The sequence below is a fragment of the Cynocephalus volans genome, chromosome 16 (genome assembly GCF_027409185.1).
Source record: "Cynocephalus volans isolate mCynVol1 chromosome 16, mCynVol1.pri, whole genome shotgun sequence".
Lineage (NCBI taxonomy): Eukaryota > Metazoa > Chordata > Mammalia > Dermoptera > Cynocephalidae > Cynocephalus > Cynocephalus volans.
Genome location: NC_084475.1, coordinates 27,908,132 through 27,924,595, shown reverse-complemented (window position 1 = coordinate 27,924,595; position 16,464 = coordinate 27,908,132).

The window sequence follows — 16,464 nt, the reverse complement described above, 5'->3', positions numbered from 1 at the left end:
CCAGTGGACAGAGGTCAGGGACTTTGTGCACTGGGGGAGGAAAAAGCAGATTCAGGATGCTGGAATTGGTCAAATATGGGGTATTCAGGAGGGGAGAGCTTAATATAACTGCTGGGTTCAGTTTCTGGCTCAGACAAATGGTGGATGATGTCACCTTTGGTCCTAGAGGAAGAAAGGTTGGAGGGTAAGTGGTGTTTGAGGACGTAGGGGATGTCCAGTTGGTGGTGCACTGCAGAAAACCACCTATGGGGCCGAACTTCAAGGCAGAAGTCAGACTTGCATAAGGGTCACATCCACAGAGAGTGAGAGAAAGACGTGCAGTGGGCAGAGAAGCGGGATTGTTCCTGAAACAGTACTCCAACCTGGAAGAAGGGAGGTCAGAGAGGCCCGAGGAGAAGCAGGAGCAAGGAATAATAAAGCTGGGTGTGGACTTCTAGGTACTAAAATGCTCAAGAGACCAAGATTCTGAACAAATCTTAACAAGCAAAATGAGTTCACTGAATTTCCAAGAAAACACAGGTGACCAAAATATTCTTCATTATAATAACACTAATCATAGTCGTAATCACAACTAACTCTAGGAAAATAAAAATTGCTAAGATTATGCCATTACATTAAAATAATAGTATTAATAATCAATGATAGTTGACATTAAGTGATTACAATATGCCATGCACAGTGCTGAGCACATAATATCATTTAATAATTCCAACAACATTATGAACAATAATTATTGTTATTTTTATTATTAGTGCCATCTTGCAGTAATTTTTATGCCCATTATCTTTACACCTGTTTATTAAGCATTTTGTTTATCTTTCCTTTCTTGAGATATGTTCATGCCTTTTGGATACCTGTGGGAAACGTTTCATAACCATTCTGTTTTTCTATGTGTTTTATAAATGGAAGAATTAAATTCTATAATTTTTCAGTATATAAAAAAGTGTATATATTTTTTATACTGTAAAAACATATACTTTTTATATACATAGAAGCACAGTTGTCTTATTGAAGAGAAGTTCTGATAGAAGGACTAAGCAAAAAATTGTGGCACTTTCAGGGGCCAAATTATTCCCTGATTCTTGACATGTGCTAAATTATCTAGAATGACTAAATTACTTCTAACATTTCATATTGAGTATTATTCTTAAAATAATCATCAGCACACTATGGAAATAAACAGATTCATATTTCATTTAAATTGCTAAATGGAATCCTTGCTCACTGTCTCCCAGTTTTTCTCTATTTTGCAAAATTCAACCTATTGAAACCAATAGTATTAAAAAAAAAAACTGTAATGAGAGTGGGCATCCTTGTCTAGTTCCTGTTCTTAAAGGAAAAGCTTTCAGCTTTTCCCCATTCAGGATGATATTGGCAGTGGGAAGTACCAGCCAGAGCAATCAGAGAAGAGAAGGAAATAAAGGGCATCCAGATTGGAAAAGATGAAGTCAAACTGTCCCTGTTTGCAGATGACATGATGCTATACATCGAACAGCCTAAAACCTCTACAAAAAAACTCTTGGAATTGATAAATGATTTCAGCACAGTAGCAGGATACAAAATCAACACACAAAAAATCAGTAGCATTTCTATTCTCCAATAGTGAACATGCAGAACGAGAAATCAAGAAAGCCTGCCCATTTACAATAGCCACCAAAAAAATAAAATACTTAGGAATTGAGTTAACCAAGGAGGTGAAAAATCTCTATAATGAGAACTACAAACCACTGCTGAGAGAAATTAGAGTGGATACAAGAAGATGGAAAGATATCCTAAGCTCTTGGATTGGAAGAATTAACATAGTGAAAATGTCCATACTACCCAAAGTGATATACAAATTCAATGCAATCCCCATCAAAATTCCAAAGACATTTTTCTCAGAAATGGAAAAAACTATCCAGACATTTATATGGAACAATAAAAGACCACGCATAGCCAAAGCAATGCTGAGCAAAAAAATAAAGCTGGAGGCATAACACTACCTGACTTTAAGCTATACTACAAAGGTATAATATCCAAAACAGTATGGTACTGGCATAAAAACAGACACACTGACCAATGGAATAGAATAGAGAATCCAGAAATCAACCCACACACTTACTGCCATCTGCTCTTTGACAAAGGCACCAAGCCTATTCACTGGGGAAGGGACTACCTCTTCAGCAAATGGTGCTGGGATAACTGGATATCCATATGCAGGAGAATGAAACTAGACTCATACCTCTCACCGTATACTAAAATCAACTCAAAATGGATTAAGGATTTAAATATACACCCTGAAACAATAAAACTTCTTAAAGAAAACATAGGAGAAACACTTCAGGAAATAGGACTGGACACAGACTTCATGAATACGACCCCAAAAGCACGGGCAACCAAAGGAAAAATAAACAAATGGGATTATATCAAACTAAAAAGCTTCTGCACAGCAAAAGAAACAATTAACAGAGTTAAAAGACAACCAACAGAGTGGGAGAAAATATTTGCAAAATATACATCTGACAAAGGATTAATATCCAGAATATATAAGGAACTCAAACAGCTTTACAAGAAGAAAACAAGCAACCCAATTAAAAAATGGGCAAAAGAGCTAAGTAGGCATTTCTCTAAGGAAGATATACAAATGGCCAACAGACATATGAAAAAATGCTCAACATCACTCAGCATCCAGGAAATGCAAATCAAAACCACACTGAGATACCATCTCACCCCAGTTAGGATGGCTAAAACCCAAAAGACTCTGAACGATAAATGCTGGCGAGGTTGCGGAGAAAAAGGAACTCTCATACATTGTTGGTGGGACTGCAAAATGGTGCAACCTCTATGGAAAATGGTATGGAGGTTCCTCAAACAATTGCAGATAGATCTACCATATGACCCAGCTATCCCACTGCTGGGAATATGCCCAGAGGAATGGAAATCATCAAGTCGAAGGTATACCTGTTCCCCAATGTTCATTGCAGCACTCTTTACAATAGCCAAGAGTTGGAACCAGTCCAAAAGTCCATCATCGGATGAGTAGATATGGAAAATGTGGTACATCTACACAATGGAATACTACTCAGCTATAAAAATGAATGAAATACTGCCATTTGCAACAACATGGATGGACCTTGAGAGAATTATATTAAGTGAAACAAGTCAGGCACAGAAAGAGAAATACCACATGTTCTCACTTATTGGTGGGAGCTAAAAATTAATATATAAATTCACACACACACACACACAAAAAACCAGGGGGGGGTAAGAAGATATAGCAACCACAATTACTTGAAGTTGGTATGACAAGCAAACAGAAAGGACATTGTTGCGGGGGAGGGAGGAGAGGGAAGAGGGAGGGAGGTTTTGGTAAGGGGCAACAATAATCAACCACAATGTATATTGACAAAATAAAATTTAAAAAAAAAAAAAAGAAATGGAACTGATAATGTCACCAGGAGCAAATGTAACTATAGAATGAACAAACCAATAAAGAACAGCCTTAGAGACAAAAAAAAAAAAAACAAAAAAAAAACCAAACAAAAAAAACCCTGTAAATATTTAGGTCGTTGGTGCAAAACTGCTGATACTAATCAGCCTCTACTGCATAATAGACCACCTCAAAACCTAGTGGCTTAAAGTTTTTAATCATTTATTTGATCACAATTCTGTGAGTCAGCAATTTGGGCTGGGCTCAGCTAGGTCATTCCTCTGCGATCCTTTTCTGGGCTCACTTGGTTGCAGTTAGGTGGTCGGTCAGGTAACGGAGGGTTGATCCCTGGTGGCCTCATTCATATGTCTGGCAATTGGCTGGGCTGTCAAGCGTAACTGGGCCATGTGTCTCTAAGCCTAGCAGGCCAGCCCAGGTTTCTTTTCACGGTACCTATATTCCAAAAGCAACAAGACAGGGCAGCCTCAATGTGCAACAACTTTTTAAGCTTCTGCTAGCATTATATCTGCCAGTGTCCCACTGGCCAACACAGGTCACATGACCAAGCCTAGCTCTGAGGGGTGAAGAAATAGACTCCACCGCATTAGGGAAGAGAGGCAAAGTCACATCACAAAGGAGCGTGCATTTGGGAATGGGAAGAGTTATGGGTGCCACTGTCTAAACCACCTTCCACAATAATGAGCCATTCTTGGGCTTCGTTCCCATGTCTTCAGCTGGCATGAAAGAGAGAAAGAGATACCGGAGAGTAGTTTATAGCTTTAATTTTCAGAATTTGTAGAATTTTAGAGGAGAAAAACACAGGAAAAAAGCTGAAAAACTGTCTTACTATTTTATTCACCAAAGACATGCAATGAATTTGATACCTAGTAGGGGCATTTCTTCATTTTCTTCTACTTCAAAATGTTTTACAAAATGCTGTACATTTTTGCCTTCCAGAAGATTTTTAAAATCACCTTGTGAAGTTTCTTTAAAAAGCTTTTATTGATACTTTGGGAATGGATGAAGCTGGTAGACCAATATGGAAACAATTGGCAGCTTTACAATCGTGCGTCTTCCCATCTTTCCAGTTAGATGAATGCAATATTGATCCATAAATAGGTGTGACCAAGAGTTTCATACCTTTTTTATCTACTCCCGTCTTGTTTATTTCTTCTTAGATTTATTCCTAGATACTTTGTGTTTTCTGTTGGGTTAGTATTGTTATTATATTCCTTAACTTGTTATTGAATTGGGTGAGTAGGAAACTATTGGTTTTTGTACATTGATCTTGTATCTAAACACCTTGCTGAACTCTTATAGGCTCTAATTATTGGCAGTAGACTGCTTGATTTTCTAGACAGAAAACATATTAAGGTTTCTCAAACTTTTTGGTCTTAGGAAACTTTACACTTTTAAAAATAATTGAGATTCTGTTTATGTGAGTGCAAAGAGTTAGGGGGCCCAGTACCCAAGATCACCCTGATTTCTGACACCAATTGCAAGTTTGGAGGGAGATTCCCAAACCATCCTCAGGCTCAATAATTTGCTGAAAGAACTCTTTTGGGCAAGGGTAAGTTTTTGACTATGCAGTGAGTTATGTGTATTCATATTTATCACATCAGAAATAAAAACATATACATTTAAAAACTATTTAATAGCTTATTTAAAAAATAATAAAGCCATTTCATGTTAACATAAATATTTCTATAAAGTAAAAGTCTATTTTTTAAAACAAAAAAAAATTGTGACAAGACCATTATTATCTTACATTTTGCAAAACTATTTAATGTTTGGCTTAATAGAAAGCAGCTGGATTTTCATATATGCCTCTGTATTTGATCTGTTCTAATATGTTTTATACACATATACACACCCGCCCACATACAAATCTGGCCTTAGATATGTAGTTAGGAAAGGGAAGAGTATTTTAATAGCTTTTTCAGATAATTGTGGACATTCTTCTTTGATACACAAAATCTCTCAGTAAGGGGTAGATTTTTAAAGGTTAATTGTAAAGTAGAATCTGAAACCACATCACTGAATATTCCACCATCTGCTATGCTAAAATCCATTGGTCTATCTTGTACTTTCAATAGAACTTTTATCCATGCACGATTCTGTAACACTGGTCTTTTGAAAAATATGCGTTCCCAAGTTATGAATATAATTCAAATATTGATATATTTTATTTTGTGATATTAAATAAATCACATTTGTTAGTATCACTAATGTTTTTACCATTAACACTCTCTATTGGAAAGATGTCAGTCTCAGTCAGGCTTACAGCATAGGATACAAGTTTTCCAAAGTTCTATTATTTGTATGAATATCAAATTATTATTACTGGGGAAAAATCCTGTTATCTTTCTTGAATTGTGATATTTTTGATAAATGTTTACCAAATATCTAAGTCTGAATAAACATGGTTTGTCTTGCAGTCATTCTTTCAAATATAAATGGTATTCCATGGGGGGAAAAAAGTGGTTAATTGTATTCACAACTCCCAAAGTGCACAATAACTCTTCCTTGAGAAAAACATTTTATGCAGCAGAAGTACCTTATGCATAGTTCTTATTTCATCATACAAAATATTAAAATGATGTGAACTCAGAGGTTAAGATTAAATAAAATATTTACAACTTTCTTAATGTCATTCTTAGGTGAAACTGTCAAATTTTTTTGTGCAACTGTGTAGCAGTGAAGGATACTGGTACAGTTTGGTGGGGTTGCCTTTATTTGTCCCAAATCACATGGCCTTTGCTCCACCAGTGCAGACAAATGTCAACACAGTGCAAAAGGGAAATAGTGCCTTGAGATTACTTTCCCTCTTTACCCCTGTGAAAGACTCTTGGGAATCCTCTGGGAATCTGTACACCACTCTTTGAAAACTGCTGATATACTTTTTTTCTTCCTAATATTTATAATACTTAAATCTCATAATTATTTTTCATGTCTTATTGTCCCAGCTAAGATTTCTAGTCAAGTAAAAGGACATGATAGTTGCTTTTCTTCTTGCATGCTGACTTCAAGGGTAATACTTGTAATGTTTTATTATGATGTTCTATTGTGATGCTTGGTACAGGTACAGGTTTCTTGCTTTATCAAGTTAAGGAATTTTCTTTTTAGTTTCTTTTCTGTTTATTGGTCTACTGAGGAATTCTATTTCTTAAGCTATTGTTGTAATTTACATTTTTATAAAATAAAATCAATTTACTTAGACTTTAAAAATATTAATTTTACATTGTATAAAATATTCCCTTTCAGTTTTTTAATTTGAAAATTCATGTTTATGTTTTCATTCTTTTTTAACATGATTTTTAACATATCGCATGCATTCCTTCTTTCAAAGTTTTTGTTTATATTATTGGTCTTTTCAAACAGCAAGTTTTGAGTTTCATCTACCAGAGTCATGCTGTTATTGATTGTTTCTTCTCTTGTTAATTTCCACCATACCATTATTGATTTCCTTCTTTTACTTCACATTTCTTTGTTCTTTTGCTGGTTTCCTGAGTTAAATGCGTAGCTCATTTATTTTCACTTTTTTCATGTGTTCTAATGTGTTCATTTCTTGATGCTAGTTTTCCTTTGTGCAACTTTCAGGTCACATCCTGCAGGCTTTGGTGGGCTATTTTCTTACTGTAATTTATATCCAAAGAGTATATACTTCCCATTTTGATTGGCCCTTTAACCTCAGAATTATCTAGATTAAGTTTTTAAATTTCTAGGTGTTTATTTCTCATTTTATAGCATTTTAATTATTTTGATTAATGAACATAGTCTAATAATTTCTGCCTTTTGCTACTTCATGCTATTTCATTTATGGCTATTAATATGATAAAATTTTGTATCTTTTTAGGTGCATAAAAGAGATATGTATGATTTCTGATTTTGTTAGTGTTCTTTACAACAGTATATCAATTTAATTGTCTTAATTTTCTTTATCTCCTTTTCTGTTGTTTTCTTAAAGAAATATGTTAAAAGCTCCCATTGTACTGTGTATTCATCAATTTCTCCCTTTATTTCTATCAGGCTTTGTGTATATATTTTGAAGGTAGAGCATTAAAAACATTAAGGTACATGATTATTGTATCTTTATGGCAGAAAATATATTTTAACAATATGAACAATAACTCTTTGCCCTTTTAATAATTTTTGCCTTTAGTTTTATTTTATGTGATAACAATAATTTTGCACCTGCTTTTACTTTGTTAATTTATACCATTTTAGAAAAATAAACTTCCCTTTGCTTTTTTTATTAGAATAATATGCATACATTGAAAGTTTAGAAGATAGAGATAATCAAAAAGAAGAAAATAAAAAGCACCAATATATCATAACACTGAGAGATAATCTACGTACATTTACATAAAATGTGTCAATCTTTTCTATATATTTAAATAAAATCAAAATGTACATGTTATTTTATAAGTTGTTTCATCAAACTTGCATACCCTTTAACGCTGTTTTAAGGAGTGATACCACTTCTTAAATCTCTTCATTTCCAATCCTTTTATCTTCCCGTATTTCAGTTCTTGTAAAAAGCACATAGTTGGTTAGAGTGAGTTTTGTTTGTTTGGATTGGTACCATTTTTAAAAGTCCAGTGGATCTTTTATCTTTTCATAGCAATTTGAATCTGTTTACGGGCTCTGGTTACTGAATTGTTTCCATTTATTCTTATCATTTTACTTGTGTTTTAAATTCATTGTGCTTTGGAAAGAGAAATACCGCATGTTCTCACTTATTTGTGGGAGCTAAAAATAAATAAATACACAAACAAATAAATGGTGGGGGAGAATAAGTCACAACAATCACAACAATTCCTTGAACTTGTTAAGACAAGTGAACAGATATGATGTTGATGGGGGGAAAGGGAGAGAGGGAAGTGAGAAAGAGGAATTGGTAAAGGGACACGAAAATCAACTACATTGAATATTGATAAATTAAAATAAATTTTAAAAAGACTTAAAGAAAAAAAAATTCACTGTGCTCTTGTCTGTTTTCCTCAGTCCCGCGTTGCCTTTGTTGGATGGCTCGTGGTCCTTGCTGCTGTTCTGTCACACTTCCTCCTCTCCGCCAATTATTTGAAGTTCTAAATTGTATTTCCATTTTCTCTAATGTTTACCTTAAAATTTAGACCATATACTTAACTATTGTTTTCTGTCAATGTCTGAAGTTAATCAGTTTGATATCTTCCTCCTAAAGAAAGTAAGGACTTTTCCTAAGCCTTCCTCTTCCTGCCATCCTCACCACGTCAATGTTGTGTCATGTAAATTGTTTGCTTTGCTTTACTGTTAACATTTCCTCTTTATAATTCATCTTTACTTAGAATTAACGGTACATGTTACTGGTTTCTTTGTGCAGAAGAGCAAAATAGAAGTATTCGATTGCATCTGCTTTAGAGAATTGTTATGAGACTTGAAACAAAAGGAAAGTAAGAAAACTTATTTCACCAGCTAGAATCAACGTTTCTTCTTAGGGAAGAAATATTCACTTAAAGACCCTCGACAAGCTGTTGAATAGGGCCCAGAGGGAAACTGCATAATGAAAGGGTGGAGAGGAGAACATGAGAAGATAATTCAAGTGCTATTTGTAAGTGAACCATCATTTGTGATGGAGAAATCAGAAGTGAGAGGAGAAGAGAGAGAGACAGAGGAGAGCAGTGCCAGATGCAGCGACATGAAAAGCCTGGGGTGGCAGGAAAAGCGGATGGACTTGCAGAGGTTGGGGAACATCCAATATTCACTTTAAATTATCTGCTGCGTGGAACATGCATGTGCAGCCTTCCCAGTCATCTACACTCTAGTAATCCAGCATGCACCGCTGCCCCTGTCTATGCTCTAGTAATCCAGCATGCACCGCTGCCCCTGTCTATGCTCTAGTAATCCAGCATGCACCGCTGCCCCGTCTATGCTCTAGTAATCCAGCATGCACCGCTGCCCCTGTCTATGCTCTAGTAATCCAGCACACACCGCTGCCCCTCACCGCATGCTCTTGATTTTGTATGTGACGAGGGAATGTGGTTCCCTAAGCCAAGGAGGAGTCTTGCCTCCCTGTGGAGATAAACAGACCCAAGATGCAAAGTGTGGACCGAGAGCACAGGAAAAGCAGAACATTTGATTCAGAGGGGACCAAAATAGATGATATCCTGAGAATTTAATGGATTCTTAGGGAGAGCATGGGACTCCATTGAACCAAGAATGGAAGTTTAGGCTTCACTTACCTGGATCTTAACATGCAGGGACATGGGGCAGAGGGTCAAGGAACGGCAGCTGTTACTACAAATGGAAAATAGGATGGTCTCCACTCCACATTTGGCAGAGGGTAAAATGGGGACCACATGGATTCAGCCTGTGAAGTTCAGCCTGTGCTCCAGAGAGGCCCATTTCAATGTGTGGTGCTGTTAGGATTATTGGACCCACAAACCGTGCTACCCCCGACTCAGGGATAGAGTCATCTCAAAAGTAGCAGGTCCTTAGAACTTCTCTTCTTCAGCTTCTGAGGTAAACATCTTTCTCTGGGAAGGGGTAGCAAAGGTAGCTCTTGTTAGTGATAAAGTGTGAAGATTCTTCATGCGTTACTCCTACATTCAGCCCATCTTGCTAAGTTTCATTTCAAGCACTCATTTTTCATTTTGAGTTGCATAAAACATCCCAGAGCCAAGGCGAGTCTTTTGGAATAGATTCTTTTTGCCAACTAACACATTCCCGGCATGCCATCTGGCTTTAATTTATTTGTGATGTCACCAGTGAGATTGTTCCTCCCAGGGAGCAAACATGCTTGGTCTTAAGTAAGGACTTAGCCCTTTCAAGCTAGTCATTCAAACAATATTTAGTGTCTCCTGCATGCCAGGAACTATGCTGTATACTATGGAGACAATTTTGTAATTATTCCCGTCATCATCATCATCACTGGTCAGCAATGAACAGCAGAGCCAAGGTGTGGAGAGAGGGGATGGGTGCTCTGGCTCCCCCACAGCTCTATCCATCCCCTCCCAGCCATCCAAGTAAATATCCATGTGAGCTATGTGAAAATGCTGGCGTGCTTGCTGAGTGAGCACAACTGCAAGGCAAGGCTCCCAATTTCCCCTGCTCATGGCATTGGCCCCCCTAAGCTCCTGGATGTAGACATTTTGAGTGTCATTGGCAGCAGCCGTTTTCCTGGCTTTCTCCTGAGTTCCTCTGCAACCTTGCTCCTCTGGTCTCCCCAGTTCCCTTTCCTGAGCTCCACTCCCCCATGGAGCCTCTTACCCAGTGGTTCCAGCTGTGACTCTGTCAGGCAGTCTGTTCCACTTTTGATGTGGCTGCCTCTGCAGGGACATTTCTGTGCCCTCAGCCTGGCATGGGCCACACCAAGCTCAAGTGTCCCTGGTACCTATTGTCCAGGATGGAGGATGTTGTGGTTGAATTGTGCTCCTTCCCAAATTCACACGTTGAAGTCCTAACCCCCAGTACCTCAGAATGTGAACTTACTTGGAAACAGGGTCATTGCAAATGTCATTAGTTAGGTTAAAACAAAGTCATATTGGAGTGGACCAATACGGCCGATGTCTTTACTTTGAAAAAGGGGAAGTTTGCACACTCACGCCCACATGGGAGAGCACACGTGGAGATGACGGCAGAGATGGGGGTGACGCTTTGACAAGCCAAGGAGCGCCGGCGCTGGCCAGCGGACTCCAGAGGCTGGGCAGAGGCCTGCACGGGTGCCTCCCAAGCCCTCAGATGGAGCCAACTCGGCCACACCTTGATCTCAGACTTCCAACCTCCAGAATGGTGAGACAATTTCTGTTATTTAAGGCTCTCAGTTTGTGCTCCTTTGCTCTGGAAGCCCTAGCAAATTCATACAGGGAATTTGAAAAGTGGGATTTAGAGGGGTGACTGGGTTGTGGTTACGTTTTTAATTTCCTTTGTTGAGAATTCTGGTAGTGTTGGTGAACTCTTTTGTTAATGCTTTGCTTTAAAGAAAGCTCATTTCCCCTAAAGTAAATATCTTATTATACAAAAATATTACATACGGCAACAACTTCTTCTAAGGCCACATTCGTTTTAACAGAAGTCAAAACTTTAATCCAATATTTCCAGTGCTTTAGTGTGTATAAGGATTACATGAGCAGCCTGTCCAGAATGCAGATTCCTGGGCTCCACTCTTGTACCTGCTGATTCAAAAATTCTCAGGGCCAAGGCATGAGAATCTTTGTTTTTCCCAGGTATCTTGGGAGAGTCTATTGATCACACTTTGAAGGACAGTGACATGAGCTGAAGAAATCATGGGATTTTATGCAAAGTCTGTTTAAAAGAGCAGAGGCATCCTTTGGCATAGTTCTATAGAGAGTCCCGAAATCCCATGATAGAAGCAGTAATCTTTCTTGCTAGCATCTAAGGGAATAGCCCAAAGTACTCATTATGTATCTTAAGTTCAAATGATCTTATTAGAGAACTCCACAAAAACCACACCACTGTAGTTTAATGAAGTGGAAAATTACTTCTAATTGCCCCCCACCCTCACCCCCAGTAAAGGCAAGAGTCAAGAGGAATCAGATTTACTCATTTGTTTAGTAAATGTTCAGCACTCTTCTAAGCACAGGGAGAAAAAAGCAGTGACTGAACAAGTCCTCCGCTGAGTGCACCCTTGAGAAGGAAGGCAGACAAGAAGTCAGACGTGACAGGTCCAGCTCCTCCTGCCACTCTCTGCCTCACATGCTGCCCTCAGTTTCCCCAGTGCAGAAAATGGGTATGTAGAGATATTGAAAAGTACATCTAAAATTTACATACATATGTATAAAACTTCCATGAACTTTTAGAAAACAAAAAGATGATACAGTAATTGATGAAAAATATCAGATTAGAGATTTAAACCTATAGTACTGCTCTGAAAAAATAATATTGCTACTGCTCTGCGTGACTCACCCAGTCCTTCACACACATGTCATCTGTGAATCCTAGCTAGGAGCGGAAAGACATGAAGGCTGAATGCCCCTGTAAGAGGCAGCACCCGGGACAGGGATGTGTTTCTGATTCGCTCAGTTATCCCAACTTTTCTACAAGGATCCCAGAGAGATTAAGTTTCAAGAGAAGATTTGATCATAGGTTTTCAAACAAGTCCTAAAAGTGCTAATAAAAGAATTAACATTCCAAAACACATTAACAAGCAAAGAAAATAAGAATTAGATTCCTGTTCATAACACCTACTAAATATCAGTTTGCCATGTTATTCAATAAAGTTTAGAAGACAATCAAATAGCATGTAGAGGGTAAAATAGGCTTATTTTAAATTTAAGGCTAATTTAATTTTATTAGATGATGTCAAAATAGTTCCTCCGGTGAATACTATGTTAAAACCTAACACGATTATAATTGTATGAATTGCTTTGCCAGTGTTTACACACATTTTATTTTAATAGCCATAAGTGTGTAGTTCTCAAAACCAAATGCTAGATTGGAAAATGGACCTTCCTGGGGAAAAACAGCAGTCGCTACCATGCACCCACTGCAAGCAGGAAGCGACAAAGTACAGAATTTAGCAGCAAAAGCTTGTTTTCTTCTAAGTTTCCAGTCTCGTATTTCAGGGTTTTGTGTGGAGTTTTAGAAAGAGCGTGGAAGACACGGTGCCTAAACCCACGGCCACTTTAAGAGGATACAACATGCCTATTAATAATTGTATTACTCCTCTATTACTGCTAAGAATAATGATGGGCTGGAAGCATTGGCCCCCGAGCTGAATTTATCCTGAAATGTTTTCAATTAACTCTTGGCACCGGCAGGAAAGCATCAAACCTTTCCCAGGCTGAAATATGGAAAATCTGCAGGGAACATCTCAGCAGGAGAGGAATTTCATTAAAACGAGCACATCATAATCCAACGACTTCTGCTCTCCCTTTAAGCCTCGCTATTGATAAGGAGTCCCAGGCGATTTTTATGGATTTGCAAAGAGAAATGATTTCCTAAGATCTTTTCAGAGAGGTTGCTTTGGCCTGTGCCTTTGAATTATTATCTGCTCGATGATGAGAAAATGGTCAGACGTTTGGCTTAACTGTGACTGCTCGAGAAGAGGTTGCACTGAAGGGAATGGGGACCCAGCTTCCTCCTGCAGACAGCTGCTTTCCACGGTCACCGTAGGGTCTGATGTCTGGACGACTTTCCTGGGTCTCTGTAAAGTGACATATGTTACAACCTGTGTTTCCTATGACCTGCTTGGAGAGGCAAAAAGCAGCCTTCTAAAGGAATGAGACCAGCAAGTGCACAATCTAACAACTTTCCGAGGTGTAAATCCATTTCTGGAAAAATTCAATTGCCCCCCTGGGTAGTTGGTGGTGGTGGTGATGGGGATGGAAGGACGCACACTGCTGGGGGGAGAGGTACAGGGAAGGAAATTTATCCATGCATTTTATAAATGTACATCTCTGTCTTCCCTCCTCTACCCTGACTCAACTTCTGCATTCTATTGTTAAACATGTCATGGGAAATAAAAGAGAGTCTGAGTTTCCACACCTGTGAAATCATAACCATAGTCATACTATCAAGACAGAAAGTATAGTGAATGTTAAGGGAGATATTACATATGAAATGTTCAGGAAGTGTTAGTTGTTACAATATATTTTTTGCTGCATTAAAAAGTAAAACACCAAAATACATGTCCGGTACTCCTCAAAAAAAAAGGAAAGTCATCAAAATAAGGAAAGTCTGAGAAGCTATCACAGCCACAAGTTGCTTAAGCAGATGAGACAGGTAAATGTAATATATCCTGGACGGGCTCCTGGAACAGAAAAAAAAAAATTAGGTGAAAACCAAGGAAATCTGAATAAACTACAAACTTCAGTTAATAACAGTGTATCCATATTAATTCGTTGATTGTAACAAACGTACCATACAAATATAAGTTGTTAATAACAGGGAAGACTGGGTGGGGGTATCTGGGAACTCTTTTTCCTATCTCCTCAATTTTTCTGTAAATCTAAAACTGTTCTATAAAATAAAGTTAATTAAAGACAAACAAACAAAACAGTAAAGTATTAGTTGAAATTATGAGGTGGCGTTTTATGGATAGCATTTCATTCTAATAAAAGCAAGATCATGTATGTGTTTTAGAACAGATGAGGAAGGAGCATTGGCCTTTCATCAGACACACACACAATGTGCTCCTGTCACAACTGACAAGCCGGTCACCTCACTGAGGCTCAGGTGGAGTGAGGGGTCTGTACGTGTGTCACTCGAGGCTACTGGTATGTCTCATCCACTCAAGCTGCTTCCGCTGTCCCCTCCCGGTGGGAAGCTCCAGGCCTCTCTGCCTGTGTCTGCTCTTCATGTCCAGTTCCCAACACGATGCACCTTCTCAGCTCTGTCGTCAGACTTTGCAACAAAACAGAACCCTCTGAGCTCGTCCTTCCCCATAACACACACCCCTTCCCAGTGTCATCGCGATGATGGTGATGAGCGATGCTCATACCCCGTGCTGCTCTAGGCACGCTCACGAGGCATGTTCAGGCTCTGTCCTTATTCTTCCACGTTTCCTCTTGCCGAAGTCCTGTAGTTCTTCCTTATCCATGTCACCTTTGTCAGTTCCCTCCATTTCTTTAGAAATCATTCTGCTCCAGACCTTTAAATTTAGATTATTGCAACGTCCCCCATTTCTTCTTCCTGCAAACCCGCATATCTGGTTGGAAAACCTTTCCCAAATACCATTTTCACTTATGTTTAACAATATATATGTGGCTTGTTTTTTCCTCCATGAAGCAGTGGTTCTCAAACCTGCATCCAAACAACAGGAGAACTTATTAAAATGCAGATTGCTGGCCCCTTCCCCAGAGGCCCGATCTCAGTAAGTCTGGAGCAGAGGCCTGAGGCCACACTGAGAGTCAGGCTCTGAAATACCAACTTCAAACCCTCTACCTACATCCTAGCATCTCTCTCTCTTTCTTCCAACCTCCTTAATTGCACCGCACACTGCTCCCAGGGACCTGCAGGGCTCCGATTGTCAGCTGTCTTTGCACACTCCTTGTTTGTTTCTGTTCTGCTCTATTTCCAAGGTCAGTTTTCCCTTCCCCACCAATCCTTCTTTCTTACCCTTTCAAAACCAATTTGGGACTTACATCCTACAGGCTTTTTCCCAAATCAACTCATCCCATGCTTCGGAGTTACAGAATACCTCCCCATATGTCACACCACCAGCCATACAACCAACCGCACAACAGGCTCACCATGAACCACAGTCAAGCACATGCGAGATTCTTCATGTGGTTCTGTCTCCTTCACCAGCACTGCTAAATTCAGACTTACCGAACCAGAATCTCCAGAGGTGGGGCCCGGGAGGCTGGATTTTTCAAAGCCCTCCACGCTTGCAGGTGGTGTTGGAGAACTACTGGTTCACACTCATGTCCTTAACTTTCCCAACATCCATCCATTTCTTAACTCTTGGAAACTGGCTTCTACCGCACTACTCTACTGAAATCATTTTCCTGAAAGTCATCAATAATTTTCTAATGAATAAATGCAGTGGTTTTGTCTATTGATCATTACAGTTTCTTCCTCACTACTTTCTCCTTCCCAGGCTTTCCTGGCACAGCATTATTCTCTGTGGGGGTTCTCTTGGGGTCTATTCTAATTCTTTCCAATACTCCCACCCAATAATGTACACATTGTCCAAGACCCTATTTTCAGCCCTTTCTTTTTACTCTTCTATATATTCTCCTCTTTAGAAATTTCACCTTCTTGCACTCTCTTAATCCTCAGCTCTGTGCAAGAGAGTCCAAAGCTGTGTCTCCTGCTCAGCCTCTCTTATGACCGTCAGCTTCCACTTCTGTCTGCCTGCTGGATGTGCACAGCTATAGGCCAACACTTCCGGAAACTTCTTCATTGCCCTAACATGCAAACCTTCTCTTTCTCCTATGTTTTTTTATTTGTGACAAGGCTGCCACCTCTCTTGAAGAAACCCAGTCACCTGGTCTTTAGTCCGTGATGTCCATTACTTCTGACTTCATGGTCTGCCCCTATCATACAGGTATATGAATCTGGCCGACACTGACCTTGCCATGGACCCTCCCCCCATCCACATCCATTTACTT